At 34.5% G+C, this 16,325-nt stretch overlaps 1 long non-coding RNA gene across 1 annotated transcript in view; it reads right to left on the reverse strand.

Annotated features, from left to right (window-relative positions):
- Positions 1–16,325, reverse strand: part of LOC126817578 (uncharacterized) — a 135,422-nt gene that overhangs the window by 47,097 nt on the left and 72,000 nt on the right. Inside the window, exon 2 of the long non-coding RNA XR_007679055.2 lies at positions 7,433–8,750. This is a non-coding gene — a long non-coding RNA (uncharacterized LOC126817578). The remainder of the gene's footprint in view (positions 1–7,432; positions 8,751–16,325) is intronic.

Consider the following 16,325-nt stretch of genomic DNA (forward strand, 5'->3'; position numbering starts at 1 on the left):
ACAGCGCGCACGCTAACCATTCAGCCATCCAACCCCCCTCATTCAAAGGGGAACCAATAACATTTATGCATATATGTAAACGACTACTTGATAGTCTCCTTTTTAAAACTAAAAATATGTTGATACTTTTATTAGTAATTTAAATTCCTTGAAATTGTTCTCAACTTTTGTTTGATCACAATAAAATCGCTTTTTGTGCAATTAAATAGACAACAATTACGAATCACCTATTAAAGGTCATTATTACAATGGAACATTAACTGTTGTTTCAAAGCACGGTATTTCATATGCTCTGAAAATATCAAAGGACATTTTAATATCTAAATTATGTTTCTGTTTTCTTGTGGGTTCCCATAAACTATAACTCAGTTTACTTCAAAGGGTGTGTTGTAAAATGACGAGCTTTGATTTTATAATGTTTAACACGGACGCTCCAATTAACATTTCTAAATACCAGTTCTACATTACCCCACTTTCAGCCAAATGTTCCAGAAATCTTTATGAACTTTACACTCATTTTAATGACATAAAAAGTAAACAATGACAACCTATATTCGCTCTTATATTGTTCTATATATTCTGATTTTGCTGAAGTTTCCAATTTCAAAGAAGTTCTACAGTAGTTCATGTTTTGCATCAATGAGTAATGCTTGCTAATAAAGCACTCCAGATAACAAATAAAACCAAAATCCCTTTAGAGATGTTTATATGTGCTAAGTGTACTTAATTTGGACATATGTAACCTTTTTATTTTAACTGCGGCCTACAGATGCCCTAATTATTATTTGTTTAAAAGTAAAATATGTGCTATAATATTCGATTAAATTATAACGATTTAATTTTAATACTGATAATTATTTCAGAGAGGGTGCGGTACATTTACATATATACCCTAGTTATTTTTAAATAATGTTTTAGTAAAATTTGAGCTATATTCGATTAAGGATTTGGTAGATATGTTTAAGCCATAAACAACCGAAAGAGACAATGTTTCGAGTTTCAAACATTGGTATCTATTTTGGTAATTTATTGAATATTGTGCGTCAAATAAAAGTACAAAACAAATGCTATGCTATACTATGCAGTTTTATCTGACAAGTTCCTGGCAGGTATTGTTGTAATGGCTACATAAAGAAGAAACTAACCAATTAAGGGTTGTGTTAAAAATCATTTGAGGCTGCTAATCTGTTTTGAACTGCTAGTTTACATGCGGAGAGTCAATTTATATTATGCTCTAGTTGAACAGAGCTCTGGTAAATACCATATTCTCTGCATCATAAGAAACAAATTATGTTATACTACATGTATCTCATCTAGAAGTGTCTTTATGTTTAAGGACATGTGTCGTAATTACTAAAGCTGAGAGCCTTAAAATATTTATATCATGAATGGAAGTTGTAGTTCCAGTGGTAAATAAGTTATAATATGTATACATTGTTAATGAATGATACACATGGAGAGGTGACTGTAGGGTTGTGCGTAAATGAAATAAAATGGGGTGCAATGTCCTACTTTAGACAGACATGCGCTATGCTAGAAAATCCAGAGGAACCATAACGACAAATCCATAAAAATATTATTAGAAACTTTGACTTCAATACTGTAAAAGTCGACAACAAGGCTGACTTGCTCCTGCACGAAGAAGGAAAAGGCCATTCTAGTGATGTCTTGCTCCTGCACGAATAAGTAAAGAGCCATTCTGGTGATGCCGAAGAATTCTGGGATCACTGTGTTTTTGCGCTTGAACTTCTACGGAAGCTATAAATGGACACCGTCTGTGCGGACACTCTTCTAGCCTTACCAATACAATTGGCATGCAAATGCGCCTCATTGACGTGCAATCCAATACATTTTGTTTGAAGTTATAACTGTATTTGTCTTCACATCTTAACCCATATTTTCCTGTTAGTGACTTTGTCTCACTGAACTAAGTAAGTCTTCAAAAACCAAGATTTGTCCTGAATTAGGCCTATTGTATTGAATATTTTTTATGATGAAGTGTTTTATTCTTACAATAATATGGAATATGCTTCACATTATGCCTTCGGCGCAATAATATTTTTTTCTCTGGCCGAAAAACAAGTTTCAACATAAACCTTTTATAATTTCGGACTTTTTGAATTCCTGATTTGTGCGGGTTTTTAATTATTCATTATGTATTTCAGTGGACTGCACTCAACCTAACCACCCACTTACGTTCCGCCTTTACGATAATGATATTGCATGAATTGCCATGATCTTTTCGTCCCGACATTGCATGCTTATATTAATATATCTTTAAATGGATACTTGTCAACTTTTTTAGATCGATTTCAAAATTGTCTGGAATCCCTCTAGGTTGTTTATTTGAATACAAAAACCCATCGCAGTTGACACTTAACATTTGTAGCTATTAACGCCAGACTTTAAATAATATTTAAGTAAAATCGGCGGCAAAATAAGAAACCTAAAAGCTTACATTTCCTGTTAAAAGCGCACGGCCAACTGCTTGACTTGAGGCATTTAAAAGTCGTTTACTAAATGACAAGTTGACGTGGCCCTATATCTGATAAAAGTTCATCTACAAATCTCCAAATCACCCACGCTAACAGACAATTAGTAGAAAATATCATTTAAATCCCACAAATTATCGGGATTATAAATATTCCCACGCCTTAGAGTATTGAAAAATACTAGATTTCCCTAATCTGGACTTGCCACTATTTTGAAGTGAATGTGGTTCATAATTGAAAAGAATTTTATTACATTGAATGTAGATGCTAGTTATGACTACATTGTGAGGACCTAACTGACTGACCACGTAGACTGATTTGCTGGAACTGCTTAGTGTTGTAGGTCTACCTTAAAACCAATATTAGATTGCTTCAATCTTGTAAAATTGTACCTATCTATAGTATTAACTTATTTGAAATGTGTAAAATTGTACATATGTAATAACAAGCAATGTTTATAAAATAATATCTTGTTATAATAATAATTGTTAATATTATACCTGTTTATAATTTTTAAAACAATGAAATTGATACACGTTTGTATTGCTGGTTTTCGGTTACTACGTCAGTCAGAGTCTTTGAAATAAAAGATTTTTAGTGTTCTGATCAAAAATACAGAAAACAAAGTTCACATGTTCTTACCGCCTTATCAACTAATGACTGTAGTTATCATATAGGTGAAAAAATTAGTTTTCGGCAGTCAGGCTTTTAAACTAGTAAAGAAGGGGAGGGGGAGAGAAATGGGGTTTAACGTCCACACGACGTAAACTAGGCCATTTCGGGACGAACATACGGTTCAATTTTATTTCAATAATTCGCTTGCGAGTAGGGGTATTTAGTAGTGGGAGGAAACCGGAGGACCCACGAGGTTGGACAGGCGGCCCTAATCCTTGTCACGTACAACCTGGGAATCGAAACCGCGCCAGTTGACTCAATGACAGACCTTATGATAACCATTCGGCCATTCAACCCTCCAGTAACCCCACTGAAAATAATGTCGTATAAATCATCAGATTAATTATAACCATCCCATTTATTTACCAGCGTAAGGTGGCCTGCTATCATCCAGGTTTAAAGTGAGGAATGAAATGGAGTTTAGCGTCTTACTTTGCTGCACCAACCGAGCTAACAAAGATGGACAATGTGCTATAAGAGAAATTTGTCCCGATAGCGGCGCTACATATCTTCCACTTAATGTGCGGTCAGTGGTATATGTTTTGTTTTACTATCCGAAGGAATACAGCTTTTCCTACGCCGCTAAGAAGGTGAAACCATCCTGGACAATCTCAAGTGAGGAACGTATTCGGTAAACATTGGGGTCGAAAAGGGGATATTCTGATTAATGAGCCCGCGTCATACACACCGCGACACCAAGTTTTAGAGACCCCACAACAGAACACTTTTAAATTCATATTAGCTTCGTGTATATTACTTCAATGGATGCACCTATTATCGTCTATCTAGATTAAGACAATTACAAGAAACTTAACTGCATGAAATAACAAATAGTGGTAGTTTTTCTTCTCTTAGCGGGAATAATTTAATTAAGTTTGGTTTGGCAGCATACAGACTTGTGTGGAACTTGCTAACATGCCGATCTGGTAAATATATTTAAAGCTACATGAACATGGCCAAGTTTTATAAACCTTATGTGCGAAACATGGGATCACAGCGACTAACTTTGTTATTGAAAGCCACAGTTAGGCCCAATTATCCATATTCCAAACGTCATACAAATAGACAAAAAGCGATGAAACATCAATAGTTCCTGATAAGTGTCTCACTTGAATGTATCCATAATAAAAATAAACAGTAAATTAGTTAAGATTAATAGAATGGAATGTCGTGATACATTACATTTTAATGTTTACCTTCAACTTTGTTAAACAAACTACTTTTTGGGGCACTTTTAATAATTTGTTTTAAATTATATATGAAGCAATATTTGGTATAATGGGTTGCGCATTGCTCAGTGGATGGCATTATTGTGCTTGAGTCATGAGTCATCCTTTTGTATAGTTATATCGTTGATGACTTTCGCCTGACTTTGTTCTTGAAATGCATGCTTTGCTATCAGCAAGTCCACCATACATTATATTGGTTCTTTCCGAGTCATCTCATACAATTTACAGGGAATGGAGAGAGAGAGAGGGGGGGGGGCGTATTTTCTTAAGATAAAGCTTTATTCACTTTATATTTTGAAGTTAAATTTTCTCACTCTTTAATGGTTTGCTAAATGTTTCGATCTATTAGGGTTGTTAGTTTATGTGTTGACAAACATTAGGTCTATGACTGCATTGGCACAAAAGACATTCTGGTTTGTATTTGCTAGTTCAGACGTATACTTTGATACTTGTAACTCAACATGATTGTACTTCGGAGTCATTGAGATCGGTGAGTCGGGATTCGAGGTCTCTGGCCCAATCGCGATGTCCGTCGATTTTCCAGTGTGTCTTCCCCCTGAAAGATGATATACTACGGGTAACCTATGCTTTGAAAAAGAGGTCTCGTGACAGCATATTAAAGATTTACTGACAACAGCTGGATATCGCATTAATAGTAGGTCACAGAGCTGCTGTCCGTACAACATTCCCCCAAAGCCCACTTCAATAGCCCGATTGGCGCTAAACAGCAAGACGTTAATACCCATTTCTTTTCATTGACTAGTCTGTACTGGCCATAGCTGAAATTTGGCTAATGATTCATTGGGTTTTAGTACATTGATTTATTTAATCATTAACGCAGATTTGTTTTTCTGTTGCGTAATGGAATTGGGGACCTGGTTCTTGGTAGACGCGAAGAACTGTTGGCATAATGAACTGAATTCCAGACTAAAAACCCATCTAATATTAGAGAATAAACATGCCTACTTCCTCTCTCTCTTATAAGTCAAGTCGAGGTTTTGTCTGACCTTACTCGTAATGTTAATTGTTAAAGCATTAACCTGCAAGAGATTTCTAGAATACTAGCAAGAATATATGTTTAATAATTGGATGGGACGATACACAAGATACCTTACCCATTATTACCACATTTAAAACCAACAGACCCCTTCACTTTGGAGAAGCAAAGATTCTCGGAGGCCGGGGGCATATTTGTAATGTCTTATTTGACCAGAAATATAGGTCTGAAAACAAGGAATTGGCATTGTACACATTTCAAATAACATGTGGAATTTCCCCCCTTCACAAAACCATCCTACCGTCGCCCACCCTGCTGCACTACCGTCTTATTTTATTGGATTTTAAGCTGGCTTCCTTGAAAAATTTACATCGCCGATAAAGTATGCGTTAAGTCAGGGCCGATTTTGTGTTAACCTGTCAACATATATGAGAAAAATGAAAATAATATTAGTAAACAAACGGGTTTAAAATCTCGACACAAATATATAATCTTATAGAGCTTGCCCAATCACTAATCGGAATAACATATATATTACACCAATCGAATTTTTTACTTGTTTCTTGTTCCAAGAACATTTATCAAAATAGGTGCACAATGCGCACCAGCAAAATGTCAAGAGTCTAGTTATATAAATACAAACATGCAATGAAGACCGTTTATTGGCTTTGTGAAATCTTCAAACATTTGGAGGTGTTATTAGATGTCCCAGAAAGAGTTAGCACATAAGAGTGCCACACTTTTGTATGTCGGGTAACAAACGGTATCGATATTATATACAGTTTAATTAAAACTAAAATCCCCCGACTAACAAATAGATAACGGTCAAAATAAATTATTAATACTAATTATGATTATATTGGCTGACTTATTACATATTAAAGCAAGACCACTGATAATGTTGTGCAGAACCCGAGGTTTCATGGGTTTCATTGCGGACCGATTTGAGTTTCGACTAAAATGGCTGTTATGGCTGACATAGACTGGAATATAGTCCTTCGGGTGTGTAAAGAAACAGAGATCCCGTGTACCATTGGCAGCATGTTAATGGACCCCTGGCAGTTGAAAATTGCAATATATGTAGACCATACCGCCGCAAAATGTCCCGCATATCACACAGCATGGCGTATGTCCGTTTTCATTTTCCCTGTTGGTGCAGAAAAGTAAGAACGTTAAGCTCTCTTTCACTTCATTTTCGTAACACCAAAACAGTGGCGTCTACATCCCTCAAAAATTGAAAACATATTTCTATAACCACTCGTGGGATTTTAATTCCGATATACCGACCTGGCGTTAATCTCATGATAATTAATAAAATAGTGAAAGCTACTTTAATGAATAATCTAAATCTATCTTATCATTATTTGAAGATGAAATACAATCTCCCTAGAGCTATGATATTTTCTCCCAGTTAATTAAGACATGCTAACTCGCTTTGGGAACATTCATATTTGAACGAGTTCGTTCAAATGTTAATGAAAATAACATAAAAACTAAGTTTAAAAAAATAGTCAATGGTTATTCCATCTTTTAGCGTTGTATTAGACTTGTATATGAATATTATTTACTAGATTTACAGTGTACAGGACTTTGACATTTTAAACTAGGCTGGGCGATATTACGTCCTTTGAATTGCAATATACCAATACTTTCTCACTTTATATACCTTAGTTTTAGGACAGTTTTTGTAATAGCAGATTGGTCGAGAGTATATTGTAATAGCAAATTGAACGAAAAGTATATTATAATAACAAATTGGACGAAAGTATATATTACTAACAAAGATACGAAATTGGAACTATTCTGTTGGAGAAAAATATTTATAAATTGTCTATAATAAACATTGATGTGTCATCAACATTACTGTATACTGTTTGCCTAAATAATGATGATGGTTATGACGATGATATTGGTGAAGATGCAGATATTGATTACACAGGGGGCTATACATTGCAGGAAAATGCATAACACGAAATTTCACAAATTAACAAAGTTGGGTTAATAAGATTCATTAAAAAACGAAAGAAAAATAAACTGACCTGGCCACGTTTTAAACATGAGAAGTACGTGTAAAATCAGAAAAATTATCCTAATCATGTTGATCCTCTTAATCCGTACTAATCCAATAATCCATCACATAGTGTTCTTATTGTGTTGTTCATCCATTTCATATAATTACACACAATAAAACAGCACACACTATTCGTTTCACTTAAAATAAAATCACACAATTTCTATTTATCACCGTGATTTATCAGATTTTATCACCGGCACATAAAAACTTCCCGTTAATAAAACATATTACATTCTATAGAATTTAACTTCTTTAACAACATTTATATCCGTGCATGATTATCGATTCATTTTTTCCGTCAACTTTTCATATTCGCGTTCGTTAAAAGGCTTGCTCTGAGTCTATTTCCTTTTCTTCATTGTTTGGTTAAAATCTTATCTGAAATGATGTGATTATTAGTTGGTTAATAATAGGAGTATTTAACCAAGCCTGCTAAACATTAACGTCATTATTGTACACTGCTTCATGGAGAAATATCCCAGTTATGACGACAAATTTCCGCTCACTTTTAAATATTGATGTATAATCACTGAATCACAAATCACACTGCTTTTAAACTTCCGATAATTCTGTTATTGAGAATTACAATCTAATAATTGCTAAGGTTGCTGCTTGTGGCACTCCGCTTCTAAAAGTATGTTCTGCACTATTAAACATCGGAGGAGTATCGGTAGTCTATAAAACACGGCTCGCGTCTAGCATTCAAAAATACCACTTCTTTCATACGACCCCTTTTTAACAAAGTAATGCATGCATAAAGCGTTAAGTTCTAAGATAACCTATGCACATTTTTAACAAGCAAAAAATAAACTAGTCCATGATATAAGATGTACACTAATCCGTAATCCAATGTCTATAACAACTTTTTTTATAGTTTGAGTAACTGTACAGGTGTAATTATGTTGGACACGAACATAATGGGTGCATAAAGCGTCACGTTATAAATTCTATGCACATGTCCTGTTAGTTATGTATCACCCTTATAAAATAACCTACAATGTAGACTTATACCACGTTACTCTCTCGCTGTGTAACACGGCATAGCTGAACTAGACACCAACGGTAGTAGTTCAACACGAACAGCGACAAACACTACAGTTACGCTTCGATATCAATATAACGTTAATTCACATATGGGCCGGTTATACGCGTGTCGGTTTCACACTACTGATATTTCATTCACTAGTTCTTAAAGCAATCTTGTGGTTAAACACCGGTCTTCTGTTTTAGTATTCCAAAGTTAATTACATTCCGCTAAACTCTAACTTGGCAGTAACCGTTTCCTGGAATAAAAATTAGAAAATAATTAAATTAAGAATAATAAATGGTTTGGATAAATTGATTGCGTGATGAAGCACCAAAAATGAAAAACAATATTACTGAAAATGTGAAGGTACTAGGGACTGTTGTGCGGATAATGACAACGATGAAGGTGCGAAATGGATGCAGTTTTAATAATCCATGACGTACCGCACATTGTTAACTGCATTGGGCATAAAATGCAATGTTAATAAATCACTTGAGTTTAAACATAGATACAATCGATCATGTGTAATAATATATTGTTGCAATGAAATGTTTAGCATTTTAACACTCAATAACTGTTACTTGTAAATCTTTTATAGGCTTTGAGATAAAGTCCCTTTGTCTGGAGGTATGCAGTTTACACAAAACGATATAGTTATTAACCTAGTGGATCACTTTACCATGATCGGGCTTTAATGCAAGTATATAAATAAAGTATTTTATTTGCTGAAATCTCAAACTCTAATCTTGCCGACCTCTTTAATGTAAAGATATAGATTTTTATGACCCCAATCGTAAAACGCTTCCCAAGTCACCACTCCACACTAGCAACTGTAGCTCATACAGTATCTAGACACACGAGTTTTTCAATGTACAGTCTCATGTTCAATAACAAATCTCAATTACAATAAACACCCGTAAATATACCGGATCTCAGACGTACTTGTATTAAATATATAATAAGATAAGATACTTAAACTCAATCACATTACATTGTATCACACACACATAGTAATAAACGTGTTCAATAAAACACGATATTGGTCCTTTATAGAACAACAGCACATATATAGTAATATCTAGTAACTTACACTGAAAGCGACACTTAAATAACATAATACAACATAAAAGGATATTTCGCTTAACTAAAATGCAAACGCTCGCATTATTTTAGGTATTACAAAGTAATCTATACCATTCATGTTTAAATTGAGTTTATCTTTTCAGAAATAATTTGGGGGGTTGGATGGCTGAATGGTTAGCGTGCGCGCGCTGTATTATAAAGTCTGTCATTGAGTCGACTGGCGTGGTTTCGAATCCCCGGTTGTACGTGACAAGGAGTAGGGTCGCCTGTCCAACCTCGTGGGTTTTCTCCGGGTCCTACAGTTTCCTCCCACTGCTAAAGACCCCTATGCGCAAGCGAATTATTGAAATAAAATTAAACCATATGTTAGTTCCGAAATGACCTAGTTTGTGTCGAGTGGACGTTAAACCCCATTTATTTCTCTCTCTTCATAAATAACTTATGAAATAAAACCAAATATCCCTTTAATGTATATGATTCATTGCCTTTCCCACCTTTTAATAAATACCCCATTTATAGATTTATAGTAAACTATTATTCAGGTGAAGTTTATGAAATGATATTAAATAAGTTGTAACGCCGAAAGTCAAATAGAATCGATATGAAGTCTATAGATTATATGTTTCCTTCTTATGACATATTGTGTTTATTGGCTGTTCTAGATCTTAAAGTGACTCAACATCTACCAGGGGGATAACAATGTGCAGTGTAGCTCGTAGATGTAAACTACAAATTCAATTTACACGTAGAATATTCATTACAATAAACACTGAAAATCAGTTTGCCCAACCCGTTTCCGGTCGTCATTTTCCAGTACATGTAAGATCTTTTGGTTGTCTTTTAAAGTGCCGTATTCTTGGTGGCAGAATGATTAAAGAATGGCGTCCTGGTAAGAAATATTGTAGGTAATAAATTGTCTCAGTTCTGTGACGTGTAGACAAAGTAGTTTCTGGTGTATCTTTCTTGTGGGATAAATATAGCCCTGAATATGAATAGACCCGTGTACTATTATAGTAGGTCAGTACATTGATGACATTTTCATTTACACAGAGATTTCGTAAAATGAATCACGAATATCAACCAATGAAAGAAACAACTTAGGAATAAGGAATTAAGGCACCTGTTCATTGGTTGATAATATCAACTTGCATAAATATCAAGAAATGGTCCTGCTAGCTTTTTATAAACAGTTGCAGCTTCTCGGCTGTAGATGATTTGAATGATAAATGTCATAAATAATTTACCTTTCTAGATCCTATGCCATTTTTAAAGTCATTCGGTCTGTAGGATATCCCCACCCCTCTCATCTAGTTGTGTATTAGCATATCATGTGTTTCGTAACTTTTAATTAAAAATGTCATTTTCTGCATTGAACCTTAATTATCAAATTTTAAAATACAAGAAGCTTTGCAACCCGTGTGAATATACCAAATATTATAGCCTTAAGCTTATTTAACACTATGCAATACAATGAATATTTCATTAAATATTTGAATACTCCTAAACGATATTGAATACAGTTGCAGGGACTGAAAAAGGACTTGGCGACTTCTAAAAGGAAAAGGCAAAAAATTCTGTTTTGTTATCACAGCTGTCGAATACATCACTCTTTTGTTGTTTTCTAAGTAGTGTATTTATGCATGTAATAAATGTACATAGTTGAATAATGTATTCACAGATTATCTTATTTGGTTAAATCTAATTTCTATAGAATAATAGCAGGGTAAATGTCACACATTGGAGGTTCAGTCTGTATCTAGTTTAATGGTCTGGTGAACTATAGTATTATGTATACAGTTTATACAGGCGTATGTAACCGTGCTGTGTATCAGTATTGTGAATGAAGTGATATAACATATCTAACGCCCCATTTGTAGTTGAAACAAACAGAAAATGTCTTCTTTGGAAACACAAAGTTACCGAAGTGATGGACAATCCATTTTTTAAAAAGTTAACCGTTATCTCAATCAGTGCAGAAAATAATGGAAAATGAGAAAAGATTCAAAATTGCAAATCAGAAGTGAGGTTAACGTAGTAAACTACGTGGATTGCTTTCAAGGTTGCAGTATAATAATTAATTAACTGTTCAAATGGTGTTTAACGTGATACTTTTCTGTTCCGACTGGAAAATGAAGATGGGCATACAGTTACAACAGCCTACTCTTAGATCGAATTCTAATTGCCAAGGGGTCTTTAACGTACAAGTGAACGTGTACATGGGATCATGGTTTTTCGTCCTCGACTAGACTCCGTTCTGCACCACCGACAAGGGGAAATCGCGCCGGAAAATCTTCTAGAACCCGAAACCTCCTGGTTAGCGATGCTCATATAAACAAGTTTGAAGTGTTGAAACAATTTAGGAAATATGAAACAATCTTGCAGTAATCTAGTAATATGTACGATAGGAAAACAATTTCGAGAATTGCTTAATAACATGACATTAAAATGTGACTGACTCCACCGTTTAGTAGTATGCCTGTATTATACAAGATAAATTGCCAATAAATATAATTTTATACATGTCTAACTGCATTAGGTAGACGATATGTCTCCTCTATATATTGCAACAATTCATCTACAGCTATTCAAATGTTGTATAAATACAGTCAATTCTGTAGTAGGTTAATTAGTACTTAGTTCGTGGGCAGGCACTGAATTGTAAAAACTACCAAATGAGTTTCGCTCATCCGGGCAGAAGGGTTTTAAAAGGTACTGACAGGATGAGAACAGCGTCGCAGCGATGAACGTATTTTGGACCAAGGAATAAGGTCGTAAATATTGAACTACTATATACATATTATGGCATACATTTTATATGGTTGATACCTAGACTAACTGAGTGAATTCAGAAAATTTGAACCCCCAGGACTGGGCCTGGCCAATCCCCTGAATGACCAATCAAAAATGCATACGTTCACATCCTATCCAGATGACAATATGCATTTATACATTGTCCCAGCTTGATTTTCACATTATGAAACAAAATCTCTGTTTTATATGTAAAAAGGTCGCATTTACATGATCAACTTTAATGGCATATACATGCAATTGATAACTTTAGCAATTAAAATGCTACGCACTGGATACTGGTAATAAATTTGTAAATTATATCTCGGTATTAATATTTAATTTGTACTGGATAAAACAAACAACACTAATTCGATTATTATATACTGTGCGATATAGTCAACGATACGACACCAGGTGCATTCTTGGGCAAACATAATTGTAAGTAATCTGCAATACTGTATTACTTGTGAGAATTTATGACCCACTGCACTAGTTTTAGGTCATGTAATAGTGATAAAATATAGAAAAAAGATAACATCTCTGCAATAACGGTAAACCAAAAATAAGTAATATAAATTAGGCTTACAAGATGCTATAGTGTGTATGGATCGATAAATTATCTACAGAAACTCTATGCAATATTGTAACTTTTACTATGGCTTTGTAGATTACTGGACAATCTAGCCTACCGTATTAATTGTTGATTTACGTAGTGTAAGAAATCAAAGAGTAGTTTGACGGCCACCACGACGACACCCTGTACCGTGCCCGACAATAACTTATCGATCATCTAGTCGTTTTATCACCGTGTCTAAAGTAAACTTATTTTATTATTAGATTGGCCGAGCGAACAATGCAACCGACAGATCAATATTAATCAATATCAATTCTATAATTGATCGATTCTCTTACATTGTATTTGTTTTTGTTCTTTTTATTGTCGAGAAAGCAATTTTCTGTGGCTTCTCTGTTAAAAGCCAAGTGTCAAACCTCAGATGAAACATTGAATTTGAGAATAAAAGACGTACAGTCAATGTCAAAGAAATAATATTCATGATAGGGATTAATATGTTATGTGTCTCATTCTGTAACTAGGCTGGCAATTTTCCAATTAAAAGCGAATAAAGATAGAAAGGGTTTATTGAGGACGTTCTAGGGTTAGCTTTAAAGAAGAGATATTATGAAGACACACATTTCCACTCAGTCTTAGCTGTGAAAAGCAGGCTCGGAGATTAAAGGGTCAGTCTGTATCATTCTAAACCAAAGGAAACGTTTGTCTTTGAATGGATATTTTAAAGAAAGTTTAATTTAGCCAAGAGCAACTTTAGGCAGTTGTCATCTATACTGTAATATTCAGCAAAATTTCATGTAAACTGTTTTCTTTAAAGTTCACCGTACTTACCGAACTCATGGTAAGCTTCTCAAAAAGGCAAACTTTATAATCAGACACAGGTCACGTTGAGCTCTGTCCTTGTGTTTGTATCCCATGCCCCGTCAGAGGTGAATATTCTTTGCAGTTTCCTTATTTAATAAGAATGCCATTTCGTGCTCACATCATTTCATGACCATTAGAATTTCTTACAATTATAATGTTTACTAGTACCATCAATCAAAAGCTTATATCATGACGCCTTTCTTACTATTATCCCATGAATGATTTAATTATAAATCATAAAATCATAACATTTCCGTTTGTACCACTCTTCCTTCATAATGCTGCACATTCTAATAATTTAAAACCCGTTTATCCGTTATGGCAAATATTTGAGAAGAAAGGGGACAATATATGAGGCTTTAAAATGCCAAGTAAACGAGGTTATATATGTCAACATGAATTACTCGACAGGAAAAAACAAGCGAATTACTTCTTAATTTATACTGATATTGATTTAATTATTACACTGAAAGAACACGAATAAGATTCGATTTCTCACAAAGTCATTGCTACACATGAAATCGCTTTCGATTGGCTTTCTGGCTAGTTAGTTTATTGTCAAATTCTTCACGGCTTTGAATTTCGCTTGTAAATCGCGGAATCCAGACAATTATATTCCACGACGCCAAACACACGGCTATAAAGTGTCTAAAATGGTATAATGAGTTAGCGATTTACTGAAGGTGGTCGCTTAGTGACCTGTTGAAAATAAGATGAAAAATATGTTGGTTTAACGTTATCAAGAAACCAAAGCTGTAGTGTCTGCCTTTCCTTCTTTGGTTGGTACTTAAAAATCAAATAAAGTTATTGAAAGAATGGAGTATCGATGCCCCCTTCTTTCACAGATCCTAGTTTATGTATCAATTAAGTGTAGCATGTCTTTGATTTCATTTAGATATGTGAACCAAGTAAGACTTTATCTTCTTTAATAAGTCTGGCAGGCGCCATGGATTCGGTTAATCCAAGTCTAAGAGTCAAAGGAGAAATAAAGTCAACAATTGCATGTTACATCACAAAAGTGTATACAATTATATACAAATCGTAATGTATTTTCCTTGGTGCTCGATACCATTATCACTATATATATGGTCCATCGATATGAATTATATCTCTAATTGCAACAAATACAAGTAAACAAATGTGGAACGGGACATGCGCTGTAGGGAGTCAAGAACCGTTAGCACTAATTGTAGAATTTTTGAATAAGTCATAAACAATATTACACCAGATACGCCCAATTTGTGATTTTAGAATGACAACAGAGAAACCAGGCCTAGCTGTTTAATTGGATCAAAACATTCACAACCTTTTGACCAACCCCGACTCATTCAGTATTTTATGAATACCAAATGTCATAAACATCTGACTATCTTACAAGAAGGAGCTATACGTATATCTAATTCTTGTGAAGTCACAGGATGCCATCTTATTGTCTAAAAGTCTCTAACCATCTAGAAGGATCTGAAACTGTATCTTCAAAAGAACTGGAATTGGAAGCCATAGGCAAAAGAAGACGGCACATAGACTTACAAATAATCGGCGTGACATTTCCATTCATTTGAAAAAAAAGACACATATTAAATTTGCAAAGAAAGAGTTGGTGCCGTGATAAACATACATGAATAGATTACCAAGTCTCCATTCTCTAGTTTAAAAACCCTTCCACAAACTGAATTAAGAAACATTCAGGCGAGAGAAAGTAAGTGCTATTTGGTAAAGAGCTGATTCCCGAGACGGACTTAAATTCCTGGAGCTTTTTTTTTATCATCTTCCTCGTCATCCTTTAAACAAACATCTCATTTCACAGTGTAAACTCTTCTATCATTGTCTGGGCTATTAGCCACAGAATCAATTATCTTTCATATTATACCCGAACAAACTATAGCTAACGTCTACATCGCTTCTACAAACACTTACAATTATTCCTAATTTGGCTGAAATAGATCTAGTACCCGAGTGGCTCTTTTATCTGAACAATTGGTGGTTGGCGTTTGAAGGAATCGTCAATTCCGAATGGACTTATTTTTCTTATTCATGAAAAAACGTCCATATTGCTTCTACAAACACAAGTACCACAAGAAATATACTTTTGTTATTTAGTATACATAAGTATCAAATTGTTCGATAGACAATTGTGCAATAAAACTAATAACATTTTACAGAGCATCCGATGCCATCTCTAGACGACAGACATAAGTAATCACCATGCTGACAGACCTAGGCTATGCGATTATGTAGAATCACGATAATGGATTTTACCCAATTTATATGTTCGTGTTTCTATGGCGTAATGGCGGGATGTCAGATATAGGTATCAGATATCAAACAGTCGTGGTTATATGACCAGTTGTCCGACCAACCTTTTTCGTTTAAACAGCCCAGTATTTGAGTACCGTGGCAGCTAGTCCTATTTCCTTATTTCAAAAGGAAATATAACTTTCCATTGTTATTTATTATGGAGAAAGAAGGAATGGGGTGGTAACTAGTAGGGATCCGTCCTAAGCCGGGATTTGAACAGGCAGA

This window comes from Patella vulgata, chromosome 4, assembly GCF_932274485.2.
Source record: "Patella vulgata chromosome 4, xgPatVulg1.2, whole genome shotgun sequence".
NCBI classification, from domain to species: Eukaryota; Metazoa; Mollusca; class Gastropoda; family Patellidae; genus Patella; species Patella vulgata.